Consider the following 21833-nt stretch of genomic DNA (forward strand, 5'->3'; position numbering starts at 1 on the left):
GGGCACTTGCTGGCACTGCCCAGGAACCATGGACAGACACGTGCAACATCCCTAGATGGAGAAGGGTATGGCTGTTAAGTTTTCAGATGGTTCAGGTATGTTTGCAAAGATGCCATCAGTTTTGTTTTAAAAAAAAGTAGCCCTTCTGCTGAAGCGATGGTTTCTAACCCTTTGTTGCTCCTGCCTTCCCTCCTCTCCTCCTATTTTATTTTTGGATTTCATTCTAATGCTTGTACAAGCTCATTTACAATTTTGTCATACACTTTGAAGGGAAGAAAAGCATTTTAATACACTGAGATCCTTTTTCCAAGAATCTCAAAATGTTTAACAACCCATTGGGCTCCATCGTGCCCTGCAGGGAACAAGGGAGGAGACAATCAGACAGAAGAGGGGGAGAAACGGGGCAGATTTTTATTCCAGAATTCAGGCTCTGTGGCATCTCGTAATTCTTATTTGACATACCTGCCCAACCTTCCCTACCGTCTTTGGTTTAAAAACAGGCAAACGGGGTGGGTGGGTACGTCTGTAATAGTGTCAACAATAAAAATAAAGAAAACATAAAGAAAAGCATTTGGTTCAAATCTTTCTTCCACCCAAAATTTCTATCTTTCAATATCTGCAATCAGTTCCCATACACACCAGCCAATTAGTCCCTTACTAGGTCATAATGACCCTCGAGGGCAGTGACCACGGTGGACAGACCAGTCCAGCCTAGAGTGGTGCTCGGGTAACCCTGGGTGGATGTTCTTATGTCATTTAAATAAACACTTACTTAGGCAAGTTGTCACACTAGCCATAAGATCCCTGTCTTGAAGGCGTCCACAGTCTAGTGGGATGCAAAGCCTTAAAGATGCGCTACAATCTGCTGGGACCAATAAACACTCTTTTGCCTTCATGCTGCGGGCAACACCGAACCTCATTCCCTCGCAGGTTCCCCCCAGCCAACTTTCTCACTCCTTCACTCACGCTGCTGTGCTCCCACCGATGGCTATTTGGAGACATCAAACTAGATGGGGACACAGGGGATGGGCAGCCTTGCTGGGGAAACATCGTGTCTTTGCTTGTGTTTGGGGCTTCAGTCTCTTTCAGTCATGAGAAAACATGTCAGCTGGTATTCACTGAGCTCAGCATTTTGCCAGGCATTGCATGCATTCATTCCACATTTACTGTACACCTACTATGTGCCGGGCTTGATGTCAGACACTGGGAAAGCAGTGAGGGGATAGGTTGCAGCCCCCAGGTTTCTGTTACACACAGTAATAGTTAAATATTATTCGGTCAAGCAGATAGGTGCCATCTCAGACCGTCAGGAATGTGTGATGAGGTGGTGAGGCACTGTAGGAGCCTCGTGACAAAAGCCTAGACGAAAAGCTATAAGGTAAATATATTCATTGGCACTGGAAGGAGGAAAAGAAAGCGTAATTCTACTCAGTGCCCTGTGCACAAGGTCATTGTAATCACATTTAAATGAAATTACATTCCAGGGGTAAGAGCAATATGATACATAACAATCCTCAGCGAAAGTAATAGAAACATTTCTCAGTCACAAGAACTGATGAAGCGCATGCATTTCATTTCAGATGCCCCAAATCCGAGCCTGTGTGTGCTGTGCTCCGCTCTGCCTTCCTGGGTCTTGAGGCGGGCATCGCCTCTAAGGCAGACCAGCCTGCTCAAAACTCCAAGTGGGGGTGAGGCCAGAGCCCAAATCCAGAGCTACCTACCTACACGATCATTAGCAAGATGACCTTGGGCAAATTTCTTAACCTCTTTTAGCATCAGTTTTCCAGCTATAAAACAGAAATAGTATCACTTATTTCCTAGGCTCTCTGTGCATAAGAAATGAAATATAATCATGTCTGCAAAGTGCCTGAGTCATGGCAAGGGCTCATTCATGGATGTCTATTGTGATCATAGTGGTCATTATTGCTGCAGTTATTATTGATGTTGATACTCACTCCAGGCAAGTATTCCAGCTAATGCCACAACTTTCATGTCAGAACGTGTATGCCATCTGCCCCGATTTTTAGGATGCCAGGTCCTTGGGGAACACGGCCACCCTGCATAATATTTGTGGTGCCCAAGCCCTTTGAATAAAGCACTGCATACATATGTAGGAAGTAAGCTTCAGGCTCACCCTCCACATAAACCTTATTAGTATTTATAAGTCTACTTGGGGCCTCTTTTTGTTCCTGACTTCATTGGTAATTAATTTCTTTTAGAAATTGTCTCACTTTGCGAGTGTATTGGTAAAATTTTTTCCAATATTATTACTCTAAAACTTCTTCTGCATTAGAATGGCAGCTGCCGTTTCATTACGCATTTTGTTTCTTTGTTGAGTTGCTTGCTCTCTTGATAAGCCATGTCATGGCCACAACACAAGGTCAGCATAGACTGGGAGAGGGAGGAAGAGGTTCAGAGATGACTCTCATGCTCTCCCGGGCAGCGTCCCACTGTCAGGTCAACTACATCTCATGCCTGCACTAGGTTCTTGCCCAGGGTATTTGTCGTCACCAGTCACAAGGCTGAGGGGGAACAAACAGCAGCCAGCCGACACAGACATCCAACAAGGAGTGTCTGCGCGAAGCCCAGTTCCTCCTCCTTAATTCTTCCCCCAGCATAACCATTTGTTTCAAAAATTCAAATGCTGCAAAGTTTAATGTGCAAATCAAAGGCCAAAGAAATGCCCAGAACTCTGCTCAGTGTCCTGATGACTGTGTTAAAAAGAAATGTGATTAGAGAAGTGATAGAGTTACCAGGGAATTGTGCGGCTTGCTCATGTTTTATGGATTCTGATGGAGGGAGGGCACGGGCCGTCGCCGCTCTTCTGAATGATGACAGTCCAGAAATCACAGCAGCTTGTGACTTTTATTTTGGTGGTGGTGTTGTGGGGTCTGTGTGTGTGTGTGTGTGTGTGTGTGTGTGTGTTAAAGAGCTCCTAACCTGTGGTGTGCATGTGGATAATACTTTCAATACAATTTGCCTTTTGTTATAAAAATTCAAGGAGAAATTGGTCCGTTTGCATAAGTGGAATATTAAAGACCTCTGTTTGTATATGTGGAAAGACAGACAGCTCCCCGGAGAGAATCAATCAGAAGGTCACCAACGCGGGATTTGGAACATGGCAGACAACATGGATCAGCAACAAGCCACCAACACTGTAGACAAGCCCCGGGTCTTATCAGGCTCAGTGTGGATGAGCGAATTTATGCGAAAATGAGAAATGACAGAGAGCTTCGAGGCAGATTACATGCTTATGATTAACATTTAAATATGATATTGGGAGATATGGAAGGAACCGTGATCACTACAGAAACTGATGAAGAAACACATGAAGAGGTATAGAAATCAGCAAAATGGAATATTCCAATTCTCTGTCTGGGGAGAAGGTGTTGTGCTAGTTGCCCCTCCATTGAGAGTTGGCTGAAACAAAGAATTTATCCTGCATGGAAAGTAGGAGACTCTGTTTGATCATGTCTTTAAATATAGAACATATTCAGAGGAAAAACCTGTAAATTTTGATATTAAGAACTGACCAAGGATTCTCCCACTCCCGAAATGAGTTGATTTGCTCATAACTCACAAATTCTTCAGCTAAATGGCATTTTAATTTTTCTCCAACCCATCCAGTAAATGTGATCACCAACATGCAGCCCTCTTTTTCAGGAGTTGATTTGTTCCATTGATTTTTTTTCAGAAGATCTGTTACATTTAAATTAAATGCTATGGTTTTTGTTATTAAAAAAATAATAATAAAAAGAAGGTCCCCAACATAACTGGCAACATCAACAGAGGCAAGAAAAATTTTATTTCGAGCCAGGATATAGGCAGGACTCTATGTGGAAGAAGACAGTGTTTAGTAACCTGGTTGGTCTCCCTGTTTGGGTCAGTCACAAAGATTCTGAAGTCTACCCTGCCTGGGGATTGCATGGGCCTCTTCCCCTTCCTTTGTAAAAATGCTTCTCAAATCAAAGCATTTCCTCATATACTATTTTAATTGCTTTCTGTGTCATCCCAGGAAAACAAACAGCACAGGCATTATTTCCCCATTTATAAGGGAGAAAAAAGAGGTGCAGAGATTTGTAAACCTTTCTGGGGTTTAATAGACGATAACTCTGTGGTAAGAGGTAGAGGCAGGAACATGGATTGGAATCCTAGCTCTGCCAGTTCTCGAGGGGGTGAAGCATCTTGCACAATCTGAGTCACAGTTTCTTCCTCAATAAACTGTGGCTGATCACTCACAACTGGCCTGGTTGTGATAAGGAACAGATGTAACACACTTAAGGGCTTAGCTCTATGCCTGATGGGGTAGAGAGCTCAGCAAAGAGAAGCTCTCATTCTTGGCCAAATCCAACATGGCTTTCAGCATGCCTGGAGTCTGCTCTGACATCTTTAACCAAGAGTTACCTAGCAGAACAAACATCCTGAATGCATTAAGAATGATACCAGAAAGGCAGTGCATATTAAATGAACACACACAACCCAGAAATATTGAGAACAGCTCGATTCAGAAGGAATTTTCAAAGGGACTAGGATGCGATGCTCGCTGAAATCCAGAGACCAATTCCTCATGTGTTTTCCCCAAAATGGACTTGAGTTCTGAGCACAATTACTTGGGGGTAGGAAACATAGCAGAGGCCATTTCCAGAGGATCAGCAGTTTCCTCTTCCTAATCACCATGGCAGTCTATGCAAAAGCCAAGATGAGGCAAAGACCACCTCACCCCACCCCTACTTTCCAGCCAAAACTATGGATAGGCATTGCTAGGCTTCGTCTCCACCTTGTGAGTACCCTGATTTCAGGCAGGAAGGGATGAGCAGCAGTTCATGAAAGCAACTCTGGTCTCCATGACCTGAGCCAAAGGAAGGATTTGAAAAGATAGAGTCCCATACACTGGCAGTTTCAAACCAGACTTCAATCCAGCGCCTCCTAAAACAGGAACAGATCTATAAATAATTAGCAAATGCAACTGGAAAATGTTGTTCATATTCTACCCCAGGATGTGCCCATTAGAAGTATTAGTGCACCTGTGTTCCAGGGAATCCCTCACAAGTGAGGAGCTGGTAAAATTCCGCATACCCGCAACTGGCCAAATCACAGCAGAAGGCCTTTCGTCAGCAGGGGAGAGCGCAGCAGGCGAAGCAGGAAAATCTACCACCCTCGTTGGAGCCATGGAAATATTTCTCCAGAAGTGCTTTTGTCATTCTCTGGGCGAGTTTATGCCTTTGGGTAGCACCTCATTAATTCAGGCGGCACTCACTGGGAAGATGCATCAGTGATGATGTGGAAAGACGGATACGTGCACCGTAATAGCCGAGGTGTGGAGAGCCCACCAGGCGTTGCATCACCAGCAGCTCAACCATGCAATCTGCCCAGCTCCATGAGCAACCTGGTCGCCATCGGTCCCAGGGCTCCGGTCTGCCTCTGGGCCATAAGACCACGGAGAGTCTAAAGACAAAGCAAAAGCGACTGGATCCTACCTGCCGAGTCATTCCCTAAGCACTCATCCGAGGGGACGGAATGAGGCAGAGGATCCGGAGGTGTGCTTCATTAGAAACAGACAGGCGTTCCTGCTAATAGTTTTGCCCGGACAACCAGAGTTTCTGCCTGGACCATTGCATTCAATGATTGAGGCTCGTGGCTATTTATCTGAAGCATTGATTTTACCTGCTGAACCAAGAACGCGGGTTTCATCTTGCAGACATGTGAGGCGATTACACAATATACTCTCCATGCAAGAAGCACAGAGAAGGGAACATTAACCCTCCTGATTTTGCAGTGAAAATGAATCTTTGAACAAGTTGTGCAGTGGAGGGTAAATGTATGTTCCGACAGTGTGCAGGACTCACCTACCAGGATGGGGCGGGCCCAGCTCATTTCCTGTGCTCTTTGTTCTGGATTCAGACGCCACATCTAACAGTAGCTTCATGATTTCAGACAAGATCCATAGACTCGAAAAGCCTCATTTTCAGAGTTTATAACCACTTCTTAGGGTTGTGGAGGGGACTGAATGAAGTAATGCATGCAAAGTGCTTAGCAGGGTGCCTGGTATTTTAATAAGCTCGCAATAATTTTGGCTATCTTGAAAATCATCATTATAATCACTAGGAATCATGAGACTGTGAAGGAAGAGACATCTATGGTTTCTACTTTGGGTGAACTAATAGAGATGCCGAGATATTTCCAAGGAAGACACAAGTAAATATAGAAATAAGCCAACTGCCTGGCCAGCATGGCTCAGTGGTTGAGCGCCCACCCGTGAACCAGGAGGTCACGGTTCGGTTCCCGGTCAGGGCACATGCCTGGGTTTCTGGCTCGATTCCCAGTTGGGGGCCCTCCTCTCTCTGAAATCAATAAAAACATTTTTTTAAAAAATATTTTAAAAAGAAAAGAAATAGGCCAGCTGAGGAGGGACATGTGTCAGAGGCTGGCAGCCCAATTGGGAATGTTCTCTGAAGCTTGGGTGCAACATCAGCACCAACCACAGACAGGCATTGAGGGTCTACTTTGTGCCTGGTGGCGTGCTGGGCAATTTACACACTTGCCTCACTTTATTTATCACATACTAGGCTTATTGGAGGTGCTGACTCAATAGGGTACAAATAAGAAGAAAATATTTTCCCCTCATCATTGCCCTTCAAACCTGCCCTTTAGAATTAAACCTCAATGAAATCTCAAGCGAATTCCCCGTCTTCTCTTGTTACCTTCACATAGAATGAATCTCATTTGTGAGGGGTTTTTGATAAATCCACTGTTTTCTAATTCAAACAATTACTCTCCCAACAGATTTAAAATCCCTGCCCTGAGCTCAAGTTGGGCTCAAGGTTGGACACGTACAGTGGGAAGGCGATGGTGAGCTCAGAGTCCTCCCTGTGTCCTTCCTTCTCTTCTGCTGACTGGCTCCCTCTCCTCCAGGGATGGAGTGGAAGGAGGAGGGGCAGGGGCAGGGAAGGTTTCATTGGACTGTGCCATTTTAATGTGGCTTTGGAGTCCACTGATTGTGGCAAATACTGGCTTGGAGAGTCCTCCATGCTGGCACCACTTTGGGTTTTGTTTCTGGGTACTGGCTTTCAAGGTCCTCAAATTATAGCTATGAACAAAACAACAGCCTATCCGCAGGGAATTTACACTCTAGAGCAGTGAGACAGGCAATTAACTACAGAACTAATAAATTACATAGGTTATGCGATGGTAGATGTTATGGAGAAACACGGAGCAGGGGAGGGAGATGGGGATTGCTGAAAGGGAACTGCAGTGTTAACTGGTCAGGGGAGATGGCACCCAGGAGGCTGGGAGGGGATCTGCAGGTCAGACAAGAATCTCTGCCCACATCCAACATGCATCTCTTAGTGGCATTGGGGCCCCAACCCCACAACTCCCAGTGGGATGAAGGATGGACCTTCCTCTTGGAAGCAACATTCTCTTCTACCAGCAGTTTCTTGAGGCATCAGAAGCACACCCTTCCATTTCCCTCTTTTTCAAAGAATTCTGTTTCCCTTGTATATCCTCTTATACACACTTAAAGAAGTTAATGAACTATGATGTTTTAAAATCACTCCTTAGCAAATTCTATATGCATGATATGAGCTTCATTTCTTAATAGGCATGAGCATTTCATATCCTTTGTTTCTCAGCCTCTGAACCTCAGCCAGAATTCCTTGACCGTAGTAAATGGATCATTCAACTTCCTGGGAGATACACTGAAGAGACTGACAGTCATTTCATCAAGGTCTCAGATAAGAGGCCATGGGGATTTAGACCTAGTTTTCCTATACAAGATTTCTTTTATTAGATCATGCTGGAATCTTAAGAAGTTATCACTCAGACAAACAAGCAAATAAACCAAACAAACCACATAAAGGAAGGTTACCTATTAAACTGTCTTGTGCCTACCTCAGTTTTCCAAGAAAAACCCTGAACATCCAGGCAGCTCTGTATTATACCAACTCAGTTCCCAGTTCCTCTGCTTTGATGAGATCATTAAAAAACAAATCTTTGAAATGTTGTTGTAGAGGATGTGTTCCGGTGATGTCTCAGACTGAACAGGTAATTTGGTCCCTAAAATTGCCATCTACTTGTTGGGAATGATATGCTTTATTAACCAAAGAAAAAGTACCTGTATCTTTTTAACATCATTGACTTCTCATCACACTTTACATATTCCTTCTCTTATCATGTTGCCCCAGGTGACGATACAGCGTTTTGCAAGGATAATAATGCACCGTTGAAAATTAGTTTTAACTAGAATTTGGAGAGTTAGTTATCACTTTAACCACCTGTATTCAGGATCATTAAGAGAACTTGTCTAAGGAGAGATGACTGGTAAATAATTAGAATAATTTTCTCTCTGCATCATTCCCTAGACTTTTGTGTATCTTAATACATTCTGTGTCTACACTGGTATATAGAACAATCTGACAGTGGGCCCCAAAAAAATTCACTAACCTCTACCGGACCTTCACAGTTTACAGAAAATGTTTCAAAAACTGTGTCTCATTTTACCCTCATTAAAACTATGTGGGGTTGACAAGGCAAAGTTTTCATGTATCTACCAAAATTTACTAATAAGAGAGCTTTCCATGCCTTATTTTCCCAAACTATTAAGGGGCAAAAGCTATGGTTGTGCCATGTGACATGACCCTGCCAATGTCAGCTGCCTGGGTTGAGGATGGACAACTGACCTAGGCGGTCTATCACAAGCCTTGTATGAACGACTCCACCCAAAGGGAAATGAGCTGAAACTTATTCAGCTTCGTTCTAGTGAAGTTAGAACTGGAAACTGATACACTAAGCTCTGGGTAGCTAAGTGGAAAGGGCACCTAGACTTGAGAGTTGAGGCACCCATTATGGGATAGATGCAACACGAATAAATAGAGGAAGAGAGTTTCAAAGAAAGGAGAGGACAAGACGGTAGAGAAGGCGTGAGGCAGAACAAGCTCAGCAGTCATGGCTTCTGCTCTTGGTTGTCAGCTCCTGTGGAGCCAGGCTGCTCTTTGTTTTATGACTTTGGATTTCCACCAGGTGCTTATTTTTGCCTGATAATAAATCTTCTTTCCTTGAGCTAGTTAGTTCTTATGGGTCACTACTACTTGCAACCAGTGGAATTTGAGTTGGAACAATTCATTGTACTAACGGCTCCTTCCTAACTGTACATAGAATCCCAAGGTCTTGACCAGCTTCCCACGATGACTTCATCTTGTGCTACTTTCAACCTTTTTGTTACACTCCAGCCAGTTTATTTATTTTTTTAATTCCTCAAAATATTAAGCTCTTTCCCATACCATGGAATGCAAGTTCCATAAAAGGCAGGGACACTGGTGTTTTATACACTTTTGTATTTACAGAGCTTAGGACAGTTCTAAGTACAGAGCCGATGATCAATAAATACTCGTTTAGTAGCTAATAAGTGACAGTCAAGAGCTCAGATCCATATCTTCTCAAGCTCTATTCATTATGCCATACTGCATAGTCAACCAACATCCAATTAATTGAAAATTTTAATTTTTAAATGATAAAATCTATAGTTTTCATGGACATCCATTAATCCATATGTGTTAGTGAGCCCAAAGAGAAAGCAAAGGAACTGTAATTGGTCTGCTGGTAACACCAAGACATGCCACAGGGTTATGTAGAAACATTTCTGGAATCACAAACAAGGACCAGAGAAGAACAGCACTAAATGTATCTAGCAAAATGTGTTTAATAAGTTTCCTCTTTTCTAGAGTCTTTGAAAATGTTAAATCCTAAAATGCACAAATTGGCCACTTTTTAGGTAGAAAATACTAAGCAGGTTAATAGAATAGTTTTTCTTTGAAGCAAAGGACTAGAGGAATATTTTGGAAATGTTTCCTTGAACATTAATAACAGTCTAATCACTTAAAATTACACCATATGGTTCCAAAGCTGAAGTCTAATTTTTTCCCTTTTAAGTGCAAGAAACACATCCTTGTCCAAGGAGAAGCTGCCATTGGCCAAAGGGAAAAAGATTCCAAGACTAGTGAGGATTAATTTGCCTCCTGGTGTATCAAAAACATAAATTGTTCAACTAACACAAAACCTTAGTCTAATGCCTGTGGCTGTGCAGGTGCAAATTGGATTAAAATGTCCAAGTGATGTCCTCCTACATAGCAGGACATGTGCCCCCTGGTGGCTTGCCAGACATCACATTCTGCAATACTTCTCACTAGCCCTGTCTTTAGCACAGCACTTGTTAAAAAATTTTTGCCTGAATTCTCTATCTGACTGCAGACTGAAAGGAGGGCATTGTGGCCAGAGGGCAGAGGCGAAGGGGGAGTTTGGAGAAAGATGAGACCACAGTGATGACTGTCCCATTCCTCCTGCCCCCACACTTCTGCCTCTTTCATGCCCTCTCCTGACTCAGCAGTCTGCAGATTACCAGGAGATTCATGAGAAAGAAAACAAAGCACCGATGTTTTATGCATAGCTCTACCTGTATGCTGATGAATCGAGGCTAAAATTTCCAATTATCTCTAAAAATAATGATGGATGGGTTATGCGGTATCAAAATTACGATACTTAAACTTGTGGGAGAATTTTAGTCCTTCATTTGATGAGGTTTCCATTCTCAAATAAAAAACAATACATCAGAGAGATTATTTGCATCATGCCCAGACAATTATATTAATCTTTTTGCTCTATGATCACAGAAGATGAAAAATGCCGAGCTTGTGTTGTTAGGTATAAAAAAGCTTGCTGGAAACAATCATTTCAAATTAAAACTGAATACTAGGTTTCCTTCCAAAAGAACGCTGGGTAATAATAATGGTGTGATAATGGCTTCCATGTTTCACAGATTATTCTATTTCTACATTGAAATAGCGATGCCATTACCCCTTTGAATGCAGGTTATTGTCCATACCTGGATCTTAATGTTGTTGTCTAATGAATGTTTTGTCCATACAAATGTCAAATAATTAAAATGATTGGGACTAACCTGAGTGAATCGACTATTTCTTTAGATGGAACTAACAAGGAGACAACTCAACTCAAGAAAAAAATAGGTGTTCTGTGATAAGTCATCAGCACCTAACATGGAGCCGATCAACTCATGTAGCAGTACTGACTAAGGGGGAAAAGTCCTGCAAAGGGGATTAAAGGATCCAAATAGGTAAACTTCACGGAGCAACCACCAGATACTTGGGAGGGGGCAGGAGCAGGAAGGTAATGAGGCCTTTTATGTAACTTCAAGGAGTGTGTAGTTTTTATAGGTTATTAAAAAAAGGAGTGTCCCCTTCCTTCCTCAATTTTTTTAAATACCAAAACATTCTGATGAAAATTCAAGACTCATTTACTGCGGGTGGGAACATAAAATGGCACAGCCACTTTGGAAAAGAGGTGAGAAGTTTCTTACAAAACTAAACACACTCTTACTATACAATCCAGCAATCACCCCCGTTGGTTTTACCCAAAGGAGCTGAAAACTTACGTCCACACAAAAGCCTGCACATGGTGTTTATAGCAGCCTTGATTCTTCCCGGGATACATTCTTCCCCGATGACCAGTGTCCTGGACGCTCGGTTAGTCAGTTCACACGTGTATTCTTTATCTCCAAAGCCAGGGAGTGAGCAATGCAACGGGCCTTGTTTTATGCCCAAGTCCCACAGGTTGTCAGAATGCAGGACACATAAGGGGCACTCACAGGCTTGTTTATCGACTTATGTAAAATTTTATTTCTGCCAATTAAAATTTACCACTTGAAAGGCATGCTGCTTTTCCAAATGAAACCCATGTAACTACTTGCCTCAGAAACTCATAAGTGATGTTAATAACCTTTGAGATTCCCTTCTTCCTGATCAGATTCCAGTGACAGATGAGGCAATCTCAAGATGATGGAATTAAAAACAAGAGCCATACTTGTGTTGGTGGCTGTCAGGTGAGATATTTTTATTTAGTTAGTGCCCAATTCATGATTTAAAAATGTTAACAGGAATTTATTGATAGTTCTATATAGTTTAGCAAAATTGAACATCTCTAAACCAATAAGAAACAGCCTTGTTACCACCATTGGCTAATCAAGAAAAATGTTTATATTTTAATAAAATGACTAAAGTATTTCATACCTAAGGAAGAGAAAGACATAAGAGCTACACTCCTACCAGTGAAGCAGTGGGTACATTTGTCTACAACCATTAAGAGACTGAAAAAATACACCCCCCGCAAAAGAAGATACAGCATTACCTTATTAATTCCGGAGAAATCCTTATTCCCTTAAGCTTTACAAACTCCCTCCTTTAATCATGTTTTTTCACACTTCAATTTCTCAATTGTTAACAGTTAGATGCTCACAGAACAATCCCCTTACTTAAGCCCTATTATAGCAACAAATATCCATGAAAACATCATGCAAATATACCAATATTTGTTCTCTAGCAACTCCAGCGTGTAAAAAGGCGTTAGAAAAGACCTCAAGTATCAATCTCCAACTTAAGACTGTGCTATGGAAGACAGAATACTGAGTATATGTACATATTTCATCCATCACTCAAAATTCATAGAAATGACAGAAAAAATACATACATCTCTAAAAGAATAAATATATGACTTCTGGTATGGAAAAGATAGCATAGACTTGACTCTCCCTGCTCCTCTCATATATGATAGTCAACTTTGCGTGTAAACTTGACTTATTGCTGGGACATCTCATCTCATTCTCTTCTACCCTTAGACTGGGATTTACACCATTGACTCCCCTGGTTCCCGGCTCTCCATCATCTCCCTCTCCCCTCCCCCTCCTCTTCCTCTCTCTCTCTCCTATTGATTCTATTTCTTTGGAGAAAGAAATGCACCATTAAATATACCTATAAACCTACAAAAGTAATGCAATAGACAACTATAAAAAACTTGAGAAGGTGGGAAGGGTAGTCAGACTCCTCAGACACCCCAGAACTGGAGAAGAACACAGTGGTGCAGGCCATCACAGATGCCCGTCCAGGAGCAGAAGGTGATCCAGGCCCGGTGTCTCCCAATCCCCCACCCTAGTGGCAGAAGATATGGTACTGAAAGCTGAGAGACAAGTGGAGGTCTTCTAGGGAGTGGGTAGAAACAGAGAAGGTAAGCACAGCAAGTCCCTGGGCACCACCACCTGGAAGTCTGGTAGCCAGCAAAGACTTTGTATGGCCAACGAAGCAGACTGAGGGGTGGCAGTGAAAAATAAGAGAAAACACAGATAAGAGAAAACTCAGATAAGAGAAACCTCAGATAAGAGAAATCTAGGAAAAAACATGTTTAAAGAAGGTGGGAGGGGTCAGCCCTGGGAAGTGCTGCTGAGAGGTCAAGCAAGATAAAACTGGAGACTTGACTATTGATTTTGTCAACATGTGGAAAATGGTCGATGTTGATCTTGAGACATTTCAGAGACGCGTAGCAGTAAAAAGCCCTTGGAGTGGGTGTGACGGGAATGGGAAGCGAGGAGTGAGTGACTGAAGGAATGAATGCTTATTGGCTTTCTCTGGGATTCCAGCTTTAACAGGACATTTAAAAAAGGAGCCAGTGAACTCAATTACAAATGAAAATGTGCATGATAAAAAGGACAGTTTTAACTCTAAACCTCTAAACTCAAAGAGAAAATACTTCAAGTATCCAGTCCACTGTATTCCTGAATACACTAAAAGTTAACAAAAATCCAGTTCGGTTAATAAATAAAGGATCATTGCTTTTTCATCTGGGATGCTTGTCTGAATCATAGAGACAAAGTCACATAAAAGGCTGCTTTCTTTCATTTTTAAAATCGTTGTCCTCCACAACCACACAATGTAACTATAATTAATGGTTAGCACAAGTTCACTTCACCAACATTATCTGTTTCCACAATCATTCATCGGAACTCTGTCAAACAAAGTCTATCAGGGTCCAAAATAGAGCAGTCAGCCTGAAATGCTAACGACCCCACCAGTGCAATGTTGCTGTGATGACTCACGTCTGGTGCACAGTCAGGGAACACAACCCAAGGGCCTGGGAGGCGCAGGCGAGGCAGGATGCTAGAGCCGAGGAACAGTGCATCCTGCTGGCATCCAACACAAAGGGCTCCAGCGTGGCCAGGGGCAGTGCCACACACACCACCAGCACAAAGCTGTAGCTCCCCCTTTGCTCTCTAACAAATTAGAGCACTGCCAGGGCAAAGGCAAGGCAGTGTTTGGATGCAAATTTTACAAGCTCTGGATATAGAAACTATAACTGAAAAAACAATCTCCAAGGTAAATCCTAAGTCCTAAAGTTGCCCTGAAGGAAACGATGGTTGATAATTAATGGTGAGTCAGGTTAACTTCCTTGCCAATTTTAAAGAATCTAGACCGTGGGTATTTCTCAAATGCTTACTAAATGTTGCTATATGAGGGCGCTGAATAAAATACTCTATAGGCATGACTTCATTTACTTTTCACAACCACCTTATCAAGCGTGTACTATTATTCTCCCCATTTTCTAGTTCAAAAGACTGAAGGTCAAAATGTTTATGGGACTTGCTTAAATTCATACAGTTAGGGATTAGTCTATATTTGATCCCAGCAGTCAATACCTCCTCTCGTAACCCCTAAATTCCTATTGACCAAAATGGCTAGTTACTGGAATTTTCACACATGACTACTCTGGCATAGTGGTCCAGAAATTAAGAGACTGAAATGCCAACTGAGATTTGCAATTAACTGTCTGAATAACTTTGGAAAAGTTATTTAATCTCAATAGGCCTCAGTTTCCTCACTAGCAATATGGGTACAATAATACTAGACCATATTTTATGCTGAACAAATGAGATAACTATATGAAGAATTATCAGTGCTATTATTTTACCTGTCTCCACCAATCCCTAAAAGGTTTCATTAGATTCTATCTGTAAAATGTAGAGCTCAAAGTGCTGAGAATGACGACTTCATACTAGAATCCTGGCGGAGTAAGCTCACTCCATTCTAGCTGGATATATAAGAAAACAGTTTTCCCCCCATCGATTCTTCCAGAACACCTCGCAACAATGCCCATCGGCCACTCATTTGATAAGTCCTTATTCAGTCTCTACCACATGCCAGGCGCTGGAGCTTCAGGAAGGAGCAAAACCCCATTCCTTGTACTCACCGCACTTACTGACAGTATCCTTCGGCTTAATTTTCTTTTATTGCCAATGAGAAGATATTAAACAACATTGTTGAATAAGAAAATAAAACTCATTTTCCACCATCACCTGACAATATTCTTTTCGGTATATATTCCTTCTGTCTTTGTCCTCATGCATATGTATTTTATAAACTTAGAGTTTAAGGGGTAAAGTATGCTTCTGTGTTCTGATTCTTTTCACCAGACTCACAGATTCTTCCAGTTTCTCACAAAGTCATCATAGGGATCACTTTTTAATACTTGCCCAGAGTCAACCATATGTCCCATTCTTTATTGCCCTTCTCCAGTTCCTGGGTAGTTAGATTATTTTCAGAGTTTTTTCTTTTTACTTTATAATATAGATAAACCCAAATAGAAATGAATCCGGCTCCTGGCAGCTGGGCCCTCGCTCCCCTCAGCCTCTCCTCCGGCGTCTCCTGAGCTGAGATTCTGGGCCCGGGTCACGCCAGCACTTGGAAGATTCCAGACGCCTGTGAGGTGTCCGTTCTTTATTCCTTCGCAGGCTTCGTCACTTCTGCCCCCTGCCCCTGACTTCTTGGTGCCCACCACCGGCCAGGCAGACTCTTCCTCGGCCTCTAAGCCTCAGCTGGGCCGTCGTTTCCTCCGTCGCTTGGGAGCCCTCAGGTTGGAGGGCAGGCGGCAGGGCCACCTGCTGCGCCCTCTCGCTGAGCCATCAGGCTCGCTATGTGACATCCCAGATGCCAGGTGACTCACCTACACCTCCTGCGAGGCGATAAACTCTGCGACATGTTTTTCTTTCCATTCATTTCTTCTTTTCTGCTCTCTCCTTCCTTTATATGGCTCTTGCATTTATTTATTTATTTATTTATTTATTTATTTATTTATTTATTTAATTATTATGTTTTAAATATATCTTTATTGCTTTCAGAGAGAGGAAGGGAGAGGGAGAGAGAGAAACATCAATGATGAGAGTCATTGATCAGCTGACTCCTGCAGGCCCTTGACTGGGGATCGAGCCCGCAACCCGGGCATGTGCCCTGACCGGGAACCAAACCTCGATCGCCTGGATCCTCGGTCAATGCTCAACGGCTGAGCCACACCGGCAGGGCTCATCATCTTTTTAAATCAATGCTTTATCTATAGTTAAGTCATCATTTTCATTCCTAATAGTGTATCTATTTTCTTCTTTCTTTTTTTAAAATCTTGGTCAGTCTTGTTAGACATGTGTTGATTTTATTAATCTTTAATTTTAAAAAGTGACTTGGCTTTACCAATACCGTTTGTTTTCTGTCTTATAAACTTGTTCTGTATTTTTCTTTTTTACTTTTGTAGGCTTCTTTTGAATCCTTACCACATTAAATTTTTATTTCATAACAACATAAGAGCCCTTCCTCCAGGAAGTCTTCCCTAAATTCTCAAATTGGGTTTTATATCATGTTGTTCAGGTTCCTGTTTCCATGATTGCTGCCTTTAAGTCATGAGTCTTTCTAGAAAAAGGTGAAGGGATTAAACAAAGAAAAAATACCTTATAGACAGACAATAGTATGGTGATTGCCAGAGGGAAAGAGGGGTGGGGCAGGTAGAAGAGGGTACAGGGGGGACAAGTGGTGATGGAAGGAGACCTGACTTGGGCTGGTGAACACACGATACAATATACAGTTGATGCGTTATAGAATTAGACACCTGAAACCTATATAATTTTATTAACCAATGCCAGCCCAATAAATTCAATAATTTTTTTTTTAGAAATTCCAAGTGATGACTTTTTTGATATTTTTTATTTATAAATAAATTTTATTGTATTAAGAACACATGGTCTACATAATATCCAATTCTTGGAATCTGTTCTTAAAACATTGTATTCTCAGATTGTTGGGGATCAAGCTTAATAACTGCGTAGTTCAAATCTCCCATATCCTTCCTAACTTTCTGTGCTTATTTGAGAGAGAGAGAGAGAGAGGGAGGGGGAGAGAGAGAGAAAAGGAGGGAGAGAGAGAGAGGGAGTGGGGAGAGAGAGGGAGGGAGGGGGAGAGACTTAAAATCCCTCACTCACTTCGGAGTTCTAGCAATTTCTGCTTTCTGTGTTTTGAAGCTACGTTGGGAGCTGGCCTTACCTCCTGGTAAGCTGCCGCTTCTGTTAGTATATAGTGACTGTCGCTACTGGAGCCATGCTTTTTTCCTTGAAGTTTATTTTGTCTGTTTGCAACAGGCACCAGCAACATTTCAGTTGTATTCGCCTGTTATCCGTCTTCACTCTCTGGGGTTCAGCCTTTCTAGGTCCTTCTGTTTAATGCGTGTCTTTGAAACAACAGGTAATTGGCTTCTATTCTTTATCTTCTCCGGTGATCTCTGTGTTCTTACCGAGGAGCTCCATGTCTATTCACTTCTTGCAGTTAGTTTTGCATTTAGATTTTTTTTCTGACATTTTATTTGGTGCTATTTGCCCTGCTTTTATGTAGTTTCATTTTTTCTTCCTCCTTCCACTTTGCCGTGTTGGGAAATTCGATGGGTTGCCTGTCCTTTGAGAGATTACATCTTTGTTCTGTAACTTTTAAAAGTTCCAAGGTCTCTGTGGTTTCATGCTGTCCCCACGGAGGAGAGAACCCGATCTGCCTCCATGCCCTTCACTGGGCCAGTTTTTTGCCACCTGTCTCTTGCTGATGAGATTGTTAAAACTGAAAATACAAGCCAATCGCGTGATTGCTACGTATCCCCAGGGCAGCCGGCAGCCACCGAGTGGTGGTCCCCTCCCCCTGACTTTTCTGCCAAGCCCACTCATTTGTTTAAAAAGCCTTTTAAAATTTCATTCCATGTGGCATTTTAGTTGCTTTGTTAGAGGAGAGTTTCTGGCTCTCTGTAACTGTCATATTTCCAGACTAGAAGCCATTGGCATTGGCTTTCTAATCCACTATTGAATTCTGTACCCCAGTACAGCGCCTGGCAAGAAACAGACACCACATAAAAATTGGTAGAATAAGTAAACTTAAATATATGATCATTGTGAATGGAAATTTTTGTTTCTGGATCATTTTTTCAGGATAAGCTGGATCATTTGTTCGGTTCAAGCTATGAACAATTTATGTCTCTTATTACGCGCTGCTATATTACTTTTCAGAAAAGATACATAATACACAGAGCAGGTTAATAAGTTAGTACGCATATTAGGTATGCTGTAAATTTTTGGCAAATGGTTAATAATTTGTGTCTTTTCTTCTCTGAGGAACATATACATGATCATTCAGCCTTGTCTATGTAATGTGTGCTCCCTAATGATCTCCAAGGCACAGATCAGCATACTTAGGGGGGCAAAATTTTGGCTTTGCTGCCAATCTTGAATATTATAGGACACATAGCATTCATTTGGCCTTTACTTTGTGATGCAAAAATTTCAAAAGTAGGTTAATTAGTATGAATAAAGTATATTTCCCCCTCATGAGACATGACTTCATTGCCTAGCTCAGGTCTCATCCTAGTCTTAATTTATCTTCTACCCAAATCTACACTTACAGAATTTAGATAGAGGAAAACAATCCTTGTAAACTTTCTTGTAACAATTTTGACCATGAAAGGTTAAATACTTTCATGGGCATGTTGAACTTATATGACTAGAATTTACACACACAATAAACCAAGATCATTCTTCTGATCTGCACTAATAGCCTGGTGTTTTCCTAAAGAAGAAAGGTTCTTCTGTGTATTAATTAGTTTTGGTACTGGCTAATATAGACAAGACTGTCTCCAGGGCCTATGTGGTCTTTATTATACAACTAGAGTCTAGAAAATCAATTTCAGGGTAACCACACTCCGGGAATATCTTTGCTGGGGTTTTAGAAAGCTTCAGCTGGGGCTCTGAGAAAGAAAGTGATTCCAGGATGTGTGTGTGTGTGTGTGTGTGTGTGTGTGTGTGTGTGTGTGTGAATGCAGACACCATGATACAAGAAGATGTACTCAGTACATGTTGGCTGAATGAAATGAAATATATTAATATTTAGACAAAGGCTTCTTTTCCTGCTTGTCACAGAGGAATCTGAATGTTCAGAGACCACACCCTCTCCCTCAAAGTTCCAGGTTTTGGAAGAAGGAACCACTACAGCAAAGATCGTCCTCACTGCTATGATGGCCCACCAGGCTGGACAGCCTAGAATGCCTTCCTGTTTTCAATGTGTCCTCATGTTCAATTTTCATCCAAGAGTCTGCACCCAAGCTCTATATTCAGTTTCACGGTCCTTCTCACTTAAGTCATTAATCATGGACAGAGCTTGAATCTGAACCTTTTCAAGTAGTTGTTGATAAATTCCTTGCCAAAGGCTAGTATATTAGCTAACACAGTTATCGCCAGCCGCTGAAACAGTCTCAGAATCTCGGTGGCTTAACAAAGGAAATGGTCATAACCCCATACAGATCAGGCCATTCTCCTTGGGGGTTCTCTTTGAAAAATGAATCGGAAACTAAGTTCCTACTCTCTGTGACTCTGCCATCCCCTTAGCACTTCCTCCAAGCCTTTAGGTGGATTTTCTGTGCCAATAAGCAAGAAAAAGAGAGGGGGGAAGATCTGGAGGGTGGCTTTATAGCCTGGCCTGGGAATGTTCCACATCAATTACGTCTGCTTACATTCTATTGGCCAGGAGTCACATGGCTTCAACCAAAGTGCAAATTAGTGTAACATATGTACATAGGATAAAATAATATTAGTGAGCATCTAGTTCCTCTCTGACATAGCAAATTTTTATACCAAGTACACTCCTTAAAATAGATATGGGCCCAATATAGAAAACCTGAGATCATGAAAATGGCAGAGTTGTTATTCATTTATATTATTATAATTTGACATAATATTTTAATATTCAAAACAACAGAATTTACTAAAATTGTCAGCATTCTAATATACCCAAAATGACCAACTCAAAGAATATGTAAGAAAATATTTCATGTCACTCAAAAATCGTAAGATTATTAAGAATGAACCTAATAAATTATTAAAAATGTTATGGAGAAATGTACTGAACTTCACTGAATGAGAGGAAAAACTCTTTAATAAACTAGGAAATATATTCTGTTACTTGAAATGAAGACTCTCTATGCTAAATGTGTCTTTTATCCCTAATTAATCTGTGAAGACTGCAATACAAAATATGACAGGCATATTCTAAACTTCATATGAATAGAGGGATAAATTAACTACAGCAACTTTGTAAAAAAAATGACAAAGATTTTGCCCTACCAGGTTTTAAGTCTTATTCTGATGCCATCATGATCAGAAGTGTGTGGAGCTGATACAAAAATACAGTTGGTTAGTGAAATAGAGCAGAGAACTCAGGAACAAATCCTTACATATATGAGTCCTAGCATCCAGTAGAGAAGCTCCCAGAAACCAGAGGATAGTGGGGAGTGGGGAGACTACTTAATGGTTTTCTACTGGGGAAAAACGAGTCGCACATTTGAGCAAACACAAAAATAATTTACAGATACATTAAGAAATAACATGAGAAATGATTCTTTAAAACTCTATAGAGAACATTGTAGACTCTCTATATAATTTCTGAACCTTTTCAAGTAGTTGTTGATAAATTGCTCGCCAAAGGCTAGTATATTAGCTAACACAGTTATCGCCAGCTGCTGAAACAGTCTCAGAATCTCAGTGGCTTAACAAAGGAAATGGTCATAACCCCATACAGTACAGGCCATTCTCCTTGGGGGTTTACATTTTTAAAAACATACCAAGTATTTACGAGAAAGCATAGATAAAAGTGACTACTTCGAAATGAAAATTCTCCATATGAAAAAGTATAATTCTAACCAGGTTAAGAGCCATGCAATAGAGCAGTAGGAAATTTTGCAAAAATATATAAGAATAGAAAAATACCCAGAACAGCCAAGGAAATCTTAGAAATTAATACGAACAAAATCAAATAACCAAAATAAATACTGATGAGGGACATGAACAAGAATTCACGGGAACGTGAGAATCAATAAGCGTAGGAAAGGTGCTGGGCTCCGCCCATAACCAGAAAACCGCAAAGCAGAGAAAAGCGATGCTATTATATTTCACTCAGCAGAATGACAGCATCGGAACTCGCAACAGCGCATGTGGGTACAGATGTAACTGTTTTCTGCTCCCCTGCAGCGGAAGGTCTAACCGGTAGAGTAGCCCTGAAGATCAGCTTGGCAATATCTATGAAAATAAGATTTGAACGCCCTACAGCCCAATATCCACTTCTAGGTATAGGTCCTGAAAGGAAAACATTGAGTATGATCATAAGAAAACCATGAATGGACTTTTATTACAATGTCTAGACACAGTTCTCAGGTGAGGGACTTGAGAAATGGGTCCAGCCCCCTGACGTGTCCTGGGGGCTCCTCCCGGCCCCCTCGGAGCCCTGACGCCTGAGCAGCCTGAGTGCAGAAGCCAGGAGCGTGGGAAAACGAGCGACTGCGCCCAGAGCGTGGGAAAACGAGCGACTGCCTCGCCCGCTCAAGGAAACGACCCCACATCACAGGGACCCGAGGGGCGAAAACACACACGCCCTATTTTTTACCGACACCTGGGACTGTCTCTCTCCCAGCAGCAGTGTTTGGGGAGCGTGGGCACAAGCAGGCTGATCTTCTGACAGCTCGGTTTTGATCAGCTCATTCGTCTGCTCGGAAATCTTCCTCCTCCCAGGTGCTCAATAAATCCTGTCCCTGCCCCTTCGCCTGCCATCCAAGTCTCCCTTCTTTTTTAAAAAAATAAAAATTATTTATTTTTTATTCCC

The 21833-nt window shown here is 41.8% G+C and overlaps 1 pseudogene across 1 annotated transcript; it reads left to right on the forward strand.

Moving 5' to 3' along the window:
• The first annotated feature begins 3118 nt into the window (after nt 1-3118).
• LOC308567114 (U6 snRNA-associated Sm-like protein LSm3 pseudogene) lies at nt 3119-3424 on the forward strand (annotated as a pseudogene). The gene has a single exon. The product of its transcript is annotated as a U6 snRNA-associated Sm-like protein LSm3 pseudogene (transcript).
• The last annotated feature ends 18409 nt before the right edge of the window (nt 3425-21833 follow it).

The sequence above is a fragment of the Miniopterus schreibersii genome (assembly GCF_964146895.1).
Source record: "Miniopterus schreibersii genome assembly, chromosome: 14".
Taxonomy (NCBI): domain Eukaryota; kingdom Metazoa; phylum Chordata; class Mammalia; order Chiroptera; family Miniopteridae; genus Miniopterus; species Miniopterus schreibersii.